Source organism: Denticeps clupeoides, chromosome 2 (genome assembly GCF_900700375.1).
Source record: "Denticeps clupeoides chromosome 2, fDenClu1.1, whole genome shotgun sequence".
In the NCBI taxonomy this organism is placed as follows: domain Eukaryota; kingdom Metazoa; phylum Chordata; class Actinopteri; order Clupeiformes; family Denticipitidae; genus Denticeps; species Denticeps clupeoides.
The window spans coordinates 11,193,807-11,208,157 of NC_041708.1; the positions used below are offsets into that span (position 1 = coordinate 11,193,807).

A 14,351-nucleotide genomic window follows, 5' to 3' on the forward strand; every position below is an offset into this window, starting at 1 on the left:
AGTTTTCTTTTGTCTTTAAGCTTACAAAAGAAAATATAAGTAAACACTAAGATCCTGGTCAAGTTGGTGACAGAACCTCCTGTAGGGTAAATTAAACCCAAATGCGTGGTTGAGACCCCGGGAAGGGAACAGGTGATAGGGCCGTCTTTAGGAGTGAGTTGGTGTCAGTGAGGGCAAAGAGGATGGGTAAGTGTGACATCAGGGGGCAGGCTAGGAATCTGGTACATTGAGGTCCAAACCTAGGTGTTAAAATGGATGCACAGGTTAACAATTTGGTAAAATCATGCTTTCTTCAGCAGAGGCGCCTGGCCAAAGTCAGTTCCAAACTCGCCTTCAATTAGTACAAAATGCAACTGTACTTTTCTCACTGGTACAAACAGGCGATATCACATAACCCCCAATCTTAGCCTCACTACACTGGCTCCCCGTCTGATATAGAGTCCGTTTTAAAATTATTTTATTTGTTTTTAAAATCACTGAATGACTTGGCACCAACCTATTTGGCAGACCTATTCCATTCTTACACTCCACCCCATTCTCTCAGGTCTTCAGACCAGAGACTATTGTCTGTTCCTAGGTCACATAGGTGACAGGCCCTTTGCAGTAGTTGCCCACATTTATGGAATGTCCTACCATTCAGTGTTCTGCAGACACCGTCGATCACTGCATTTAAATCTAATTTAAAAACTCACTTTTACACCAGTGTGATGTGGTTCTTATACAGTGTTTTATGTGGTTCTTATGCAGTCCTTTCATAACTCTTTTACCATGTTGTTTTAAATGTTGTTGTTTTCTGTTTTATATTTTGTTTTATTCGACCCCTTGTTTAATTCAAATTATTGCATGTTCTCTCTTATTTTATTTTATTCTTATTTTTAATCTTTAATGTACTTTTTGTCCATGTCGGTCCCCTCCCTGGTACTTTAATTTAATTTTTTTATTTCAATGTACACCACTTTGGTCAGCTCCTTTGTTGTGTTAAAGTGCTTTATAATTAAATATGGTATGGTAGCAATCTCATGGCTGGGTCCTGGGTCCACCTCCAGAGGGAACGGAGTGCCACAGAGCCCCCTGGAAGGCAACGAACGCAGAAGGGGCTAGCCAGAGGGTCAGGTGAAGCCCCAACACTGACACCTGAGACACCAGTGGGAGGGGCTGCATTCCCTTCAATCAGGTCTACTTCTGAATGGCATCCGACTTCTACAAGTGATAAAAAATACCACGCTTCCTCCACTGGCTCTCAGTAGCTTCTTGCATTAGATTCAAGCAGCAATGAAGGAATGAATTCAGAACGATGAGCCTCCGTGCGCCCTCTGCTTGGTTGGGAGGTGAAATGGGAACCATGACTCCTTTATTATTACTCATATTGCACACATTACTCATATTGCTCACATTCTCTGACCCATTATTACTGCTCGCTTGGTCCCTCCACCACTGAAGGTACAAGGAAGACACTTATCTACTTCTCTGTCTTGGCCCCTAGGTGGTGGAATGAACTTCCCTTTGAGGTCAGAACAGTACAGTTGCTGAGTGTTTTCAAATGGCAGATTAAAGACTTTCCTCTTAAGAGAATACTTAGACTAACTTGTAACTTTCTTTTAGTCTGACTTATGTAAGGAAAAACTACAACAGAGTGGAAGAAAATGGTTTTATTCATAGTTGCCGTCCTAGTAAACCAGTAATGGAAAAGAATATTGTCTGAAGCAGTGACTGGGGAGTGATCTGGTAATTTGACAGCTCTGTTGTGGTCTGTTGAAGTAGTGAAGTATGTGGTGACTGGAGTGAGTTGGATTAGAGGCAATCTTGACAGCAGGGAAGCCTGCAGTCAGTGATTTTCTGAGCAGTGGAAATGACATGTTACGCAGGAAGGAGAGGTTTGCTGATCCAAACCAGACAGCTTCAGAGGATGTTCAGATTCTCTTGATCACAGGTCTGTAGAACCTGGTTTATTTCACAGTTTCTTCAGCAGGTTTTTTGGAAAAATACAAATTTATAGCACAGTTACTATTGCTGAATTTGTGGTACCCACAAAGCCCATCGGTCTCTCAGACTGACTAGTTATAGGAACACCTGAGGAGTTCCTCTAATAAATTATTTGATCCTAGGGTCATTTGACCTCCAGTCAGAACTACTAAATGGCATAAGCTAACAGCAACATCACTTAAAATTCCCATGTCAAGAAAAATTCACTTTGGGTGACTATTTAACGTTAATATGAGTTCCCCTAGTTTGCCTATAGTCCTGCAGTGGCAATAAGTGGCTAATGAGGCTAAATGGTGGGCAGTGGTGGCCTAGCAGTTAAGGAAGTTTCACTTTCACTTTAAAAATGTGGTGTAAATAGGTGTAAAGAGTGCATTGGTCATTCTGCTTCATCGTACAAAGAGCGGCCCCTCAGACAGCCGGATCTGTAATTTGGCCCCTTATGTCATCATTCTTTTCCCGCCCAGAGAATTTCATACCCCTTTCTTTAAAAAGTAGCCAACTGTCATGGTTTGCAACCATGTGAAGCATTGCAGTTGCTTGGCGATTGGACATAAAAACCAGCACAAATTTTTGGGTTCCATCACAGGGGCCTCTGAAGAAACAGTAATAATTTTATCTCTCCTTGTCATTAACATTTACAGCTACAATCTCATTGTGGGACTGTAATTCTCATTACAGTGGCTGTAGTTCTACACAAAGTCTGAATTCCGGAAAAGAGCTACAAAAAAAATGTATTGCCATGTGATCTTTAAGTGTGACATTTACAATGTCAACATCAAACCATTTCTGATTACTGTGATTTTCATGTTTGTAAGTACATCTAGAAGTAAATAAGCTGTGTGTTTTTCAAATTCAATGCATTTCAAATAGAATGCATTGGACGATCAACATATACTGACGTATCCTGGAACAGGAGCTGGTTGTTATTATAGGAGTGCCTGTTTCAGTTGGCTTGACAGTGGATGAAGTAAATAAATAATAAATATTCATATTAGCAATAGCTTTTTGTGTCAAATCGACTATTGAAATAGGCTTAAGCGTTCATTTCTTAAAACAAAATGACAGGACTTGAAGAGCCAAATGTTTATGGAGATGCATTTGTCATGAAACATTTGACAACAACTCGGCTAATTTTTCTATTTTTACTTAATTTTGACAACATCTGACAATCATCTATCTGCTCCGATACTGGGGTGTCCCAGCTACATGTTTTCACCTCGGTGTCCCACACAGTCTCCACTGTGTGATGGCAGAACTGTTGCGCAATTGATCAGACATGCTCATGCTTTGCCTCTAGGCCTTCAGATCATTATGGCGTTCCCGTGCGTGTGTGTGTGTAGGAGTCTGTAATCCTCTCATTATTCCCGCTCGAAACGATACACGCTCATTTGTGTCTAATTATGAACACCATTCTCGGCCCAGTGCTCCCCCTTTCCCCTGGTGAAGAGAAGATGTGTCTCGCCCCCCTGCTGGCTGCTAATGCCACCTCCAAGTCAGGCAATAAAAACTCAACAAATTTGTCCACAGAGACCTAACAGGTGCGAACCTCAATCGAGGCGTCCTGATTCTGCACGTCTCAGTTGTCCGGCGCGTGCCAAAACCCAACACACCATCGTTTTGAATACAATGGAATGTGTGTTTGCTGCAGTCGGCAGAAGTAATTATCCCCTGTCAAGGGAATGGCCGTGTGTTTTCAGCACAGCTATGTTTAGAGTTCCTGTGGGAATGTCCTCTTGGGAGATGTCCAGTGCTAATCAACGTACTGAGTGTCCTCTCGGTCTAAGAGAAGGAAATATCCACCCGGTGTAATTTCTTTCTTCATTCATTGAGCTGTGGTCACCTTGGCTAGAGGACTGTATTAATCAGAGCTTTGACAGATAAGGTGACTGTTCTGGTGTATATGTGCATGTTGTGGTATTTATATTTAAGTGGGGACAAAATGGCATCACAAATGTGGGCCAGTGGTGGCCTAGCGAGTAAGGAAGCTGACTCGTAATCAGAAGGTTGCCGTTTCGAACCCCCAGCCACAAAGGTGGCACTGAGGTGCCACTGAGCAAAGTACCGTCCCCCAACACTTCTCTCCGGGCACCTGTCATGGCTGCCCACTGCTCCCTCAGGGAAAGGCAGAGACCGCATTTCACTGTCTGCCCAGGGTGCTGTGCTGTGGTGTGTAACATGTGACAACTAATCACTGTTCACTTTCACTTTCAAAAATAAGTAGTCAAGAGATATGCCTTTGGTTATTGTGGTAAGTTCTAATTAAACACATGATTTGTGATGTACAAATGTAATTATGTTAAGAACCACTGACTTTGCATATGCTTTTGTCAAATGACGCTAACAGAATAATTGCTTTTTTTATTTGTCTAGTAGGCATCTCTCTAGTAGGCATCACCGGTCAAGTACAGTATTCAAGATTCAGGACAATGAGAAAAATTCATAACCCATACATTATATTCCATTGATAATCTCAAAGATTTGTGGGCATTAAATATGTCAGAATATGTTCTCACAACTCTAAGGGTATGAGTTTGAAGGTTGGTTCGGTTTCCACCGGTTTCTCTGGTTTCCTCCGCTACTCAAAGGCATGAACACTAGATGAATTGACAACAGTAAATTGTCATAGGGTGAGTCCCTGGGTGAGCCCCCTGCCCTGTGCCCACTGTCCCGGGCCTGATGGGGCCTGCAAGCCTTAACCCTGAGTAGGGCTAAGTGGCTAAATGGTTTCTATACCACAGTCTAAAGTCATTGTTAAAGTGCTAAATTGACTTATTTACCTTGTTTGCATGTTAAATTTTGCACTGAATACATTTTCACAAGCTGAAAATGCTGAGTCATATTAATAATCAAATATATCAGATTACCTACATACCAAGCCTAGTGTGCACCCTGCAGGAATTAAAAATAATTGACCTCCAGTACATGACAATAGTCATAAAACCATGATGAGTACTCAACACAGCACTGGCAGTATCGTGGAGAGGAGAAACTAGCTACCCACGAACCCTGCCCCAGGAGATGAATTTTAAAGACGTTTAAATTAATTCAGTTTAAAATAGGAGTAGCCTTTAGTGATGATAGGCAAAGGTCTGATGGGCGTTAAGTGCTATGCAGTAAATCAGGGTGTGTGAGGAAAAAAAGGTATGTATGTGAGTGCATTAATTAAAAAATAAGAAATTACCTCCTCCACATGAGAGGAGTTATAAATCCATCACAAGAACTCTTTCAACAGAGAAAAATCAGGTCACAATTGTAAAACAGACTTTATACATTACAAGTCCCAAAAGACACAGTAAATTGTAGTTACAAAAAATGTAATGCACCAGAGCACTTGACTAAGGTAGTTAGACTGATTTATGCATTGTTATATGCAGCTAAATTAAAGAGCTGCTCATTCAGAACAGACAGCTGCTATATTTCTTAAACTGCCAGTTCACTTGCATGCAGTTCTCATGAGATATGAACAGATCCTGGCTACAGATTGAGAAAACAAGGCTCATTTCGACTCAGTAAAATATAAAAATTACATTTATAATCACGTTAGCTTCAGATAGAAGTTAGAAAGATTGAAATCAGATATAGAAGCGTCAAAAGTATATGTATTATGTATCTGCTGTCAGTGTTCTTCTGTGTTTTTTTATGATGTTATTCTTTTTATTTTCCATGGCAAAAATTCTCTTTCATGTATTCTGACCTCAGCTAGAACTATGTATATTTTAGCACTGTGGTCTGACACACACACACACACACAAACACACAATGCATGTGGAGATAGAATAGTAACGGATTGCTCCTGAGCACCGTGGGGACCGTTGAGGCTACAGATGACCTCATCGACCCAGGAGAAGCACAGAGGTCAGAGCTGCTTCCCTTCCCCACAATTTAGATTGAGCTCTGAATCACTGTGAGCTACAGAAATGTGAGCATGGCTCACCAACGTCATTGATCTCAGCATCCACAGTAAACTAATAAATCAGCTGATTTCACAGTGAGCTTTCAATTTTGTTATCTGAAAGAATCTGCCGACTGAAGTTGAGGAGGAATGTACTATACATATCAGGGTATGTGTCCGTGGTTACATTTGAAGACATAGTCATTCATCTGTGCCACGGGGTGGTGCAGCAATTAGTGACAAGGCCTGGCATTTCCAAGGTGGTTGGTTTGAGTGCCAGCTTGAATCGTGTGAGTGGTGCGTGTGTGTGTGTCACACGTCGTTCGCAACAACATATAATTGTTTGACAATTATAAACGAGACTAAAGGTGGCTTATAAAATAAAAACTGTACTATATTTTAACTATACTATATTTTAATTGAGTTGAGAATAGCAAATGACTGGGGATTAAAAGGCAAAGCAACCTTTGGACACCCTGATGTGGAAACAAAAACAATGAAAACACTTTCTACCTTTGTGTCCCTGAGCAAGACACTTAACCCTAAGTTGCTCCAGGGGGGGACTGTCCCTGTAACTACTGATTGTAAGTCGATCTGGATAAGGGCGTCTGATAAATGCTGTAAATGTAAATGTAAAAAACATTAAACAAATCAGAGCGTCTTCTATGTTGGAAGACATCCATTGGAATGGATGTCACACCTGAGGTCAGAGAGAGAGGAACGACGGATGACAACGTGAACAAAAAGGAAGGGAATACTATGGTGCCCAAAAGAACCACCACACCTCGCAATGGGGTTCTTCTCTGTCCTGGACAGTCAGTTGGCACCGCCTTCTGTGGCTGCGCAGTCCACAGGTCCACCTCAGTGACTCTCGACCAGCCAGCTCTTAGAGTCCACGTGACTTGTCACTATGCTGTTTGATCACACACAAACCTGGCACTTTCACAAAACAAACCAGTATGGGGAGTAGGACACTTGGGCTCAACGTGTCGGAGATCAGCTCTCCAGACTCCAGATCATGCTGGGCTTTTGTAGGGGAGCGGAGGAGCCACAACAAGCCGCACCGATGCTGATCCCTATCCAAGAGGACCTGGGGAGGGAAGGTGAGAGAGGCCACGGCAAGTGCACGTTACAGGATTGGGACTTACCAGCATGCCCACGGCATGACACACAGACACAGTCACTGACCCTAACACTCAAAGGAGGGGGAGCGATGTAGATGTAGAGCATTCTTAATTCTCTAAGGTAACAATAATATAATAAGTAGGAGTAGGGCTAAGTGGTTAGCCAACAATAATATAATAAAAAATATAACCTTTTTTAAATTGTGAAATGGCTTTGACTTAAAGAAAATATAGTTTTTGTCTATTGTACTAGAAACCCCTATTAGGTACTATATAGACTTTTGAGCTTTTGTGTTTGCTTCAGTTCCTGGCCAAGGTGCCACTGAGCAAAGTACCGTCCCCACACACTGCTCCCTGGGCACATTTCATGGCTGCCCATTGCTCACCAAAGTGATGGGTTAAATGCAGAGCACATTTTGGTTGTGTTAGCAAGGGCTAAGTTCCCTAGAGCAACCCCAAGTGCAGATTCGTAAAACTATTTACACTGGAAGATATGACTGACATTTGTGTGTTCTTTACACACAAAAAGCAAAAAAAAAAAAAGGATGAGGCCCTTTTTCTAGGTGTGAACTCAAAGGCAAAGGGACAAAGCCTGGCAATTTAGCACAAGTACTCACACATGCAGTAACACAAGCATGGTTTTCAGGTTGACACAGTGATCCCCACAAACCCGCCGTTGGGTAAACCGGAGTTTTTAAAGTGAAGTGTGCACAGGTGAGGTGTGAGTGTGAAGTGGGTGTGACTGTTGATTATTCATCAGTCCACTAGTGACAGTGCTTGTGAGCGTGTGAATGTGGAATTGGCTGCAGCAGTGGCATCACACCCTCTTCCTGCTCTACAGGGTTAAACACTGTGCAGTGTCAATTTTACACTGCCATATTCACATTCAAGTATGACATCAGATGGGTCAAAGGTTAATGAGACTTTCCATCTTATTATACTTAAAATTAATACATCATGAAAAAAAAGATAACTTCTTCTTCATCGGCTCCTCCCTTTTCCTTAACATTTTCTCAGTCTTGGGGCAGTCACCAAGAAATACATTGACATGTGCATCCACAGTGGCTGGATTAAATAAATTATAACCACTGTGGAATATGAACGATATGAGCGATATGACCACATCACCCCAGTCTTACAATCACTGCACTGGTTACCCATCAAAATTAGGATTGACTACAAAATCCTACTTTTAACCTATAAAGCTCTAAATGGTCTCGCCCCACAGTACCTGAGTGAACTTTTGGTTCTTTACAAACCGCCACGCCCCCTTCGATCAATGGGTGCGGGGTCACTACTAGTACCAAAGGTGCAGAAGGTCACAGCTGGGAGCAGATCCTTCTCCTATAGAGCTCCGTAGTTGTGGAACAGCTTGCCTGTCAGTGTCCGGGACTCAGACACAGTCTCAGTGTTTAAATCCAATCTCAAAACCTATCTGTTTTCTCTGGCTTTTTGTTAAAGTCTTAGACCCTCATTTCACTTCACTTTGACGCAGTGTCAATTATAAAGTCCAGTTTATCACAGAGTCCCCCTGTTAGACACAAAGTTAAATTCACCCTAGTTAGGCTGTCCTAGTTAGGGTACCGGGCTACTGTAGCACCAATATACCATTATAACCACATATTTCAGTATCGGTCGTACAGTGTAACCGTCTGTCGCTGCTTCTGTTTGTTTTTCTCCGAAAGCACCCAGACTACTGGCAGACCCCAGTGAAGAGACCAGCAAATAAATCCTGGTTCCTGACAACTGCTTAACAAGGACATACCATGAAACAAACCAGAGGGTCACCACAATCTAGACCATGACACTGACTACATCCTGGACTTCTCCAACCCGACACCATTTGCAGGCTCACTCTACCCTGGAAGGGGGTCCCTCTCTGTATCACTCCTTCCCAAGGTTTCTTCCTTTCTTTTTTTTCTCTCTCCTAGAGTTTTTTTTGTGTGGAGTTTTTCCTTGTGTGCAGAAGGGTCAAGTGTTGGGGGTGTCAACTGTAGGGCCTGTCAAAGCCCATTGAGACATACTGTATGTGATTTTGGGCTACATAAGAAATAAATGTTGTTGTTACTTAAATGTGGGTCAAAGCCTTGTAAAAGTATACTGTAAATTAGATCTTTTTTAATATTCTGTATAGCCAGGGTAAAGAGGCAATGGCAAAGGACCCAAGTGCAGAAGCAGATTCACTTTATTTTACACAAATACAAAAAGGCTAACACAAAAATGGGGTCGATGGACGCAAAGTACTCTACCAACATGCTGGGTATGTTATGTTTCGCTTTCATTTACTGGCAAGGGTTCGAAGAGCAGACAGCCACTGACAGGTGTCCTTTATATAACTTTGCGCAGCACTCATACCTTATTTGCGTACGTACATAAAGTAAATGTCAGATTTCTCCGATTTCTACACACAATATACCCTTTATAAATAGTACTCTACGTGGGGTTGTTCGCAGGTAGATTTTACATTGTAAGATGGGACGTCGCGGAGCCATGACATTTCTGTGCTTTTGTTGTGGAGATTCAACACCTCAGTTTTTGCATGTCTTTGTCAAACAGCATTGCAACATTTGGCGGCCCTCCTCCAAGACAAACGTGTGAGGTGCCGGCCGTCGGGACCGCCTGCTCTCTTTGTCGGGTGGCACCGGGGGAGTGACGTCAGAAACAACAGTTTCTGATTGGTCTGTGACAGCTTCCTGTAGGCCAGGTGTAGGAGGATTTTTCGGTTTTCGAGTCTTCTCTCTCCTCTCATTTTTCTCCTGGATCAGGTGATGTCTCTGAAGCTTGGTTCCGGCTGTACTGTCTTTTTCTATGTTTTCCTCCTGTCTTTCATTTTGGTTTTCTCTGTAACATTGGTACCTTTTTATATACAATATTCACATGTAACTGCAATAATATTTTACTGGTGTTAATAAATTAGAAACTGTTCATCCTTTTAACCTCTATTGTGCCATGCCTCTTTCTGCCAGGTAACATCAAGTTGGAGTGGTTTGAATACAGTGCTTTTGTGTATAGAGAGAGAGTTTTTTACTCTATTCTCCCCAGTTTTACAAATGGTGACCCCAACGTGATGCCTTTGTTCGAATGTGGATCTGCCACCATAAGTCTGTTTTATCTGAATTTTACTGCATATCGAGGAATAGAATCTCTGTGTTTTAATTTAAGAGAAAATGATCTACATATCCTAAAAAAGCCTGGGACTGTAGAATCCGAGGCATTTCTAAATCCAGATCCACTCCGACAAGGTATAAAATGAACATGATAATAACTGTATCAATTACAATGTAGCATGTAGATATGGCTGGCACAATAGATGAACTCACAAACCAAACTGTAACCAGTAATAACCAAGATTTGTGACATTTTAGATTACCGGTATTACATTGGACATCATAAACAATGTCCCACGGGATTGGAAATTGCACTGTTAAAATTCATAGTTTACAGTTTAAATTCATGTTCAGTATGATCAACATGTTTAGGATCAGAATTTATATTTATGTGAAACTGTTTTTTTCTCTGAACACCTCAACAGTGCCATAATCTCAAACAATAACTTTTAGTCATAAAGATGTAATTCTCTAATCACATGGCAACAAGCAGGACTTTTTATTTGTATTTATTTTTCCGGCCACTGTTGTTGATTGGGCTCAGTTGATTGGGGTGGTAGTAGCCTAGTAGGTAACACACTCGCCTATGAACCTGACACGCGAACCGGGACCAGAACGAGAGAGACGTGTAGGAGGAAACGAGAGACCTCAGTGCGGTGGGACGCAGGGAGGCAGGTAAGTTCCTCCACGTTAATCTGCGAACGTGGACGGCGCGAGCCGCAACACCACACTGATGTTGTCGTTCGCGTATTAAGACACAAGACAGGGCAGGACAGGGTGACAGGAAGGAGTTCAGGAATCAGGAGAACATAGAGGACAGGTACGGTCTTACTGGGAGCGGGTTTTCGGAGCCGAGTCGAATGGCGTGCGTCATTCAATGACTGAGCAATTGGCAGCTGCTCTCCAGCCTAATATATAGGAGTCACGTTACCTCGTTTCCGTGTTACTCCCGGTCACATGATGGGATCATGTGACAGTACCCCCCCCTCCAGGGCCGACCCCCGACGGCCCCGGAGCGGCGGCGGTACGCTGCCGGTACTCAGCCACCAGAGACGGGTCCAGGATGAAACGACTCGGGATCCAAGACCGTTCTTCTGGTCCATAGCCGGTCCTACTGTCACATGATCCCATCATGTGACCGGGAGTAACACGGAAACGAGGTAACGTGACTCCTATATATTAGGCTGGAGAGCAGCTGCCAATGGCTCAGTCATTCTGACACGCGAACCGGGACCAGAACGAGAGAGACGTGTAGGAGGAAACGAGAGACCTCAGTGCGGTGGGACGCAGGGAGGCAGGTAAGTTCCTCCACGTTAATCTGCGAACGTGGACGGCGCGAGCCGCAACACCACACTGATGTTGTCGTTCGCGTATTAAGACACAAGACAGGGCAGGACAGGGTGACAGGAAGGAGTTCAGGAATCAGGAGAACATAGAGGACAGGTACGGTCTTACTGGGAGCGGGTTTTCGGAGCCGAGTCGAATGGCGTGCGTCATTCAATGACTGAGCAATTGGCAGCTGCTCTCCAGCCTAATATATAGGAGTCACGTTACCTCGTTTCCGTGTTACTCCCGGTCACATGATGGGATCATGTGACAGAACCAGAAGATCCAGGTTCGAATCCCACTTACTACCATTGTGTCCCTGAGCAAGGTACTTAACCCTAAGTTGCTCCAGGGAGACTGTCCCTGTAACTACTGATTGTAAGTCGCTCTGGATAAGGGCGTCTGATAAATGCTGTAAATGTAAATGTAAATGCAGTAAGTCAGTGCAAATCCGCAGAGTTATGAATTCCCTAACAAAAGTGGAAATTCTCTAATCACATGGCAACAAGAGGGACTTTTTATTTGTATTTATTTTCCGGCCACTGTTGTTGATTAGATTTAATAAGTCAATGCAAATTCGCAGAGTTATGAATTCCCTGATATCATTTTAAGCATCTCACTATACTTACATGTCTTCGCAATACAATATCTGATCATTGTTGTCATTTATTTTTCTGGTTTAGTTTTAATGTACAATTTACACTGTTTTTCTACATGTACAATCTGTATGACCTTTTGACTTCATCAGACTCCAAGCAAAGAACCCCACCAAGTCTTCAGACTCCAGACAGAGAACCCAACCAAGTGTGCAAAGCCTTTGATCAAGTTGAATATTCTACGTATGCTGCTGTGTTTGATCTCTGTCAAGAAGGCAGGTTTCCCTACAAGTGTGATCTCAGACGCCTGAAGACGCGTAAAGGACACTGAACCACCACTATCGACTACATTTGAATTCCCGACTGACCAGGAAGGAGCAGGACAAACAAGCAGATGCACAATCATGTCTCAATTGTGATCCCCATGGACCCTGAATACTCGAGTGCCCCAGGGGATCAAGCGGCCGTAAGATGGGACGTCGCGGAGCCATGACATTTCTGTGCTTTTGTTGTGCATGGAGATTCAACACCTCAGTTTCTGCATGTCTTTGTCAAACGGCATTGCAACATTTGGCGACCCTCCTCCGAGCCAAACGTGTGAGGTGCCGGCAATCGGGATTTATAAAATATATAAAAGTGGCAGCCTCTTATGTGAGTTCCTACAATTATTACCCCTCTACCTATACATAAACTCAAAACAAGGTGGTTGTTTTATGTTTTTGCAAAAGATATCAATGTGGTGTGTGATTATTTAAGCTTGCACACATAATCGCTGTAATGAAAGAGCCTATGCTATGTTATACCAACTGAAATGTGTGCAGAGTCAAAATGCAGCTAAAAGGAAGTGGATTGGGATTAGGTCTGCTACTGCAAAGGCAACTTAGTCGTTGTCTCCCTTCCGCTTTTCTCGTTACGGGTAGCCACAGCGGATCAGTCATGTGTGGAAAAAAATTGGAAATTTAAAGGTTTTATTATTTCTATCACTGTTTATAAGTATTGTTTTGTGGTGTTTTATAGCCTGTATGTAAAGTGCAAAAAAGAAAATCTACAGTGCATATGAATGTTACACCCTTTTAGTAAATCCATATAAATAATGAAAAGAAGAACACTGGTCACAGAACATGAAACAAGGGGACTTACTGAATTAAGTCACAGTGCAGTAGATGCTATCTTTCACTTCCTCAGCTCCTCGTCGTCCTCCTCTTCTCTCCGGTGCTCTCATTAGTCTTGAGTAGCCCTGGGGAGCCGAGGGGGAGACAGGTGAGGAGACTGATGACCTCGTAGACCAAGGAGAACCTCGGAGGTCAGGATGCGGGGCATTTTTTCCTCCTGTGTACATGACATGCTTTGGTCACCAGCTTCATCAATCACAGTGTACGTGGGCGCTGTCAATGTAAACTAACAATTAATCACGAGATTTCAATGGGGACTCAATACTAAAACCAGGGGTGAAAGTAGGCTGGTAAAAAGTACAATCTTGTACTGTGTAGCGCTACATGATTCAGTGATGGTACACAGTACTGAAAACAAGATGAGAGTGGCTTTCAAATCAGCCACGGACACATCTGGTGAGGTCATCTGAAACAACGTTCTGAATCAATTCTGCCCTGTCCATGCTGGATGAAGCCCAAGTGCCTTCTCTTTTGCATTTCTAATTTTGCTCTATTCCATATAGGTGAATATTGTTGTATCGGAACCAGCAAAGAGGAAACTACTGTTGACTACTCTGCATTTATCACGAAGGTATGCACAGATTTAATGTCTACTCATTTGTACGAAATGCTTTGCAATATTACTCAGTAAAGCATCCCAGCTACATCCCAACAAAAGATCAGGAAATTCTGGACAGACTGGTCTGCATAGAAACACCGCTCATGCCACCAATGCAGAAACAGTCACATGGCGCCCTCTAGTGTTCAGAAACGGGAATGTGAAAATATGCAGTTCCAGTGTTCCAAAAATTGTGTTTCCTGGCTCAAGAACAGTATTCCTCGTGTAAATTAAGCCAGACTAAGAAAGATTCCAACTATTTTTAGATAACACAACTGAATACTCAACTATCATAGTAGTCAGTTTGACTAGTACTGGTTGTGAAAATATTTCATTTAAAAGGACAACTCGCTGTGTGCAAGGTATCTTGTTACCATGTCTTGATTTGCTTTAAGCAAATAAAACCAAAACCAAGTTTTGTTTTTTATTTGATATGATAAAAGTGCAGACCATCTTTAGTGTTACTCATGGTTTGACAGTGGCATTATGAGTTATGTGTTGTTTTATTTTCACTGAAAATATTAAGAACTTCAGAACAAATTTACAAAAAAGA

General features: G+C 42.6%; 1 long non-coding RNA gene across 2 annotated transcripts; it reads left to right on the top strand.

The window, feature by feature from the left end:
- The first annotated feature begins 10,719 nt into the window (after positions 1 to 10,719).
- LOC114770124 (uncharacterized) lies at positions 10,720 to 12,757 on the top strand. 2 transcript variants are annotated; one of them, XR_003743307.1, is made up of 2 exons: positions 10,720 to 10,781; positions 12,181 to 12,757. It is a non-coding gene; the product is annotated as an uncharacterized LOC114770124 (long non-coding RNA). The 2 variants fall into 2 exon arrangements; XR_003743306.1 differs by lacking the exon at positions 10,720 to 10,781 and adding an exon at positions 11,702 to 11,760.
- Positions 12,758 to 14,351: the final 1,594 nt, after the last annotated feature.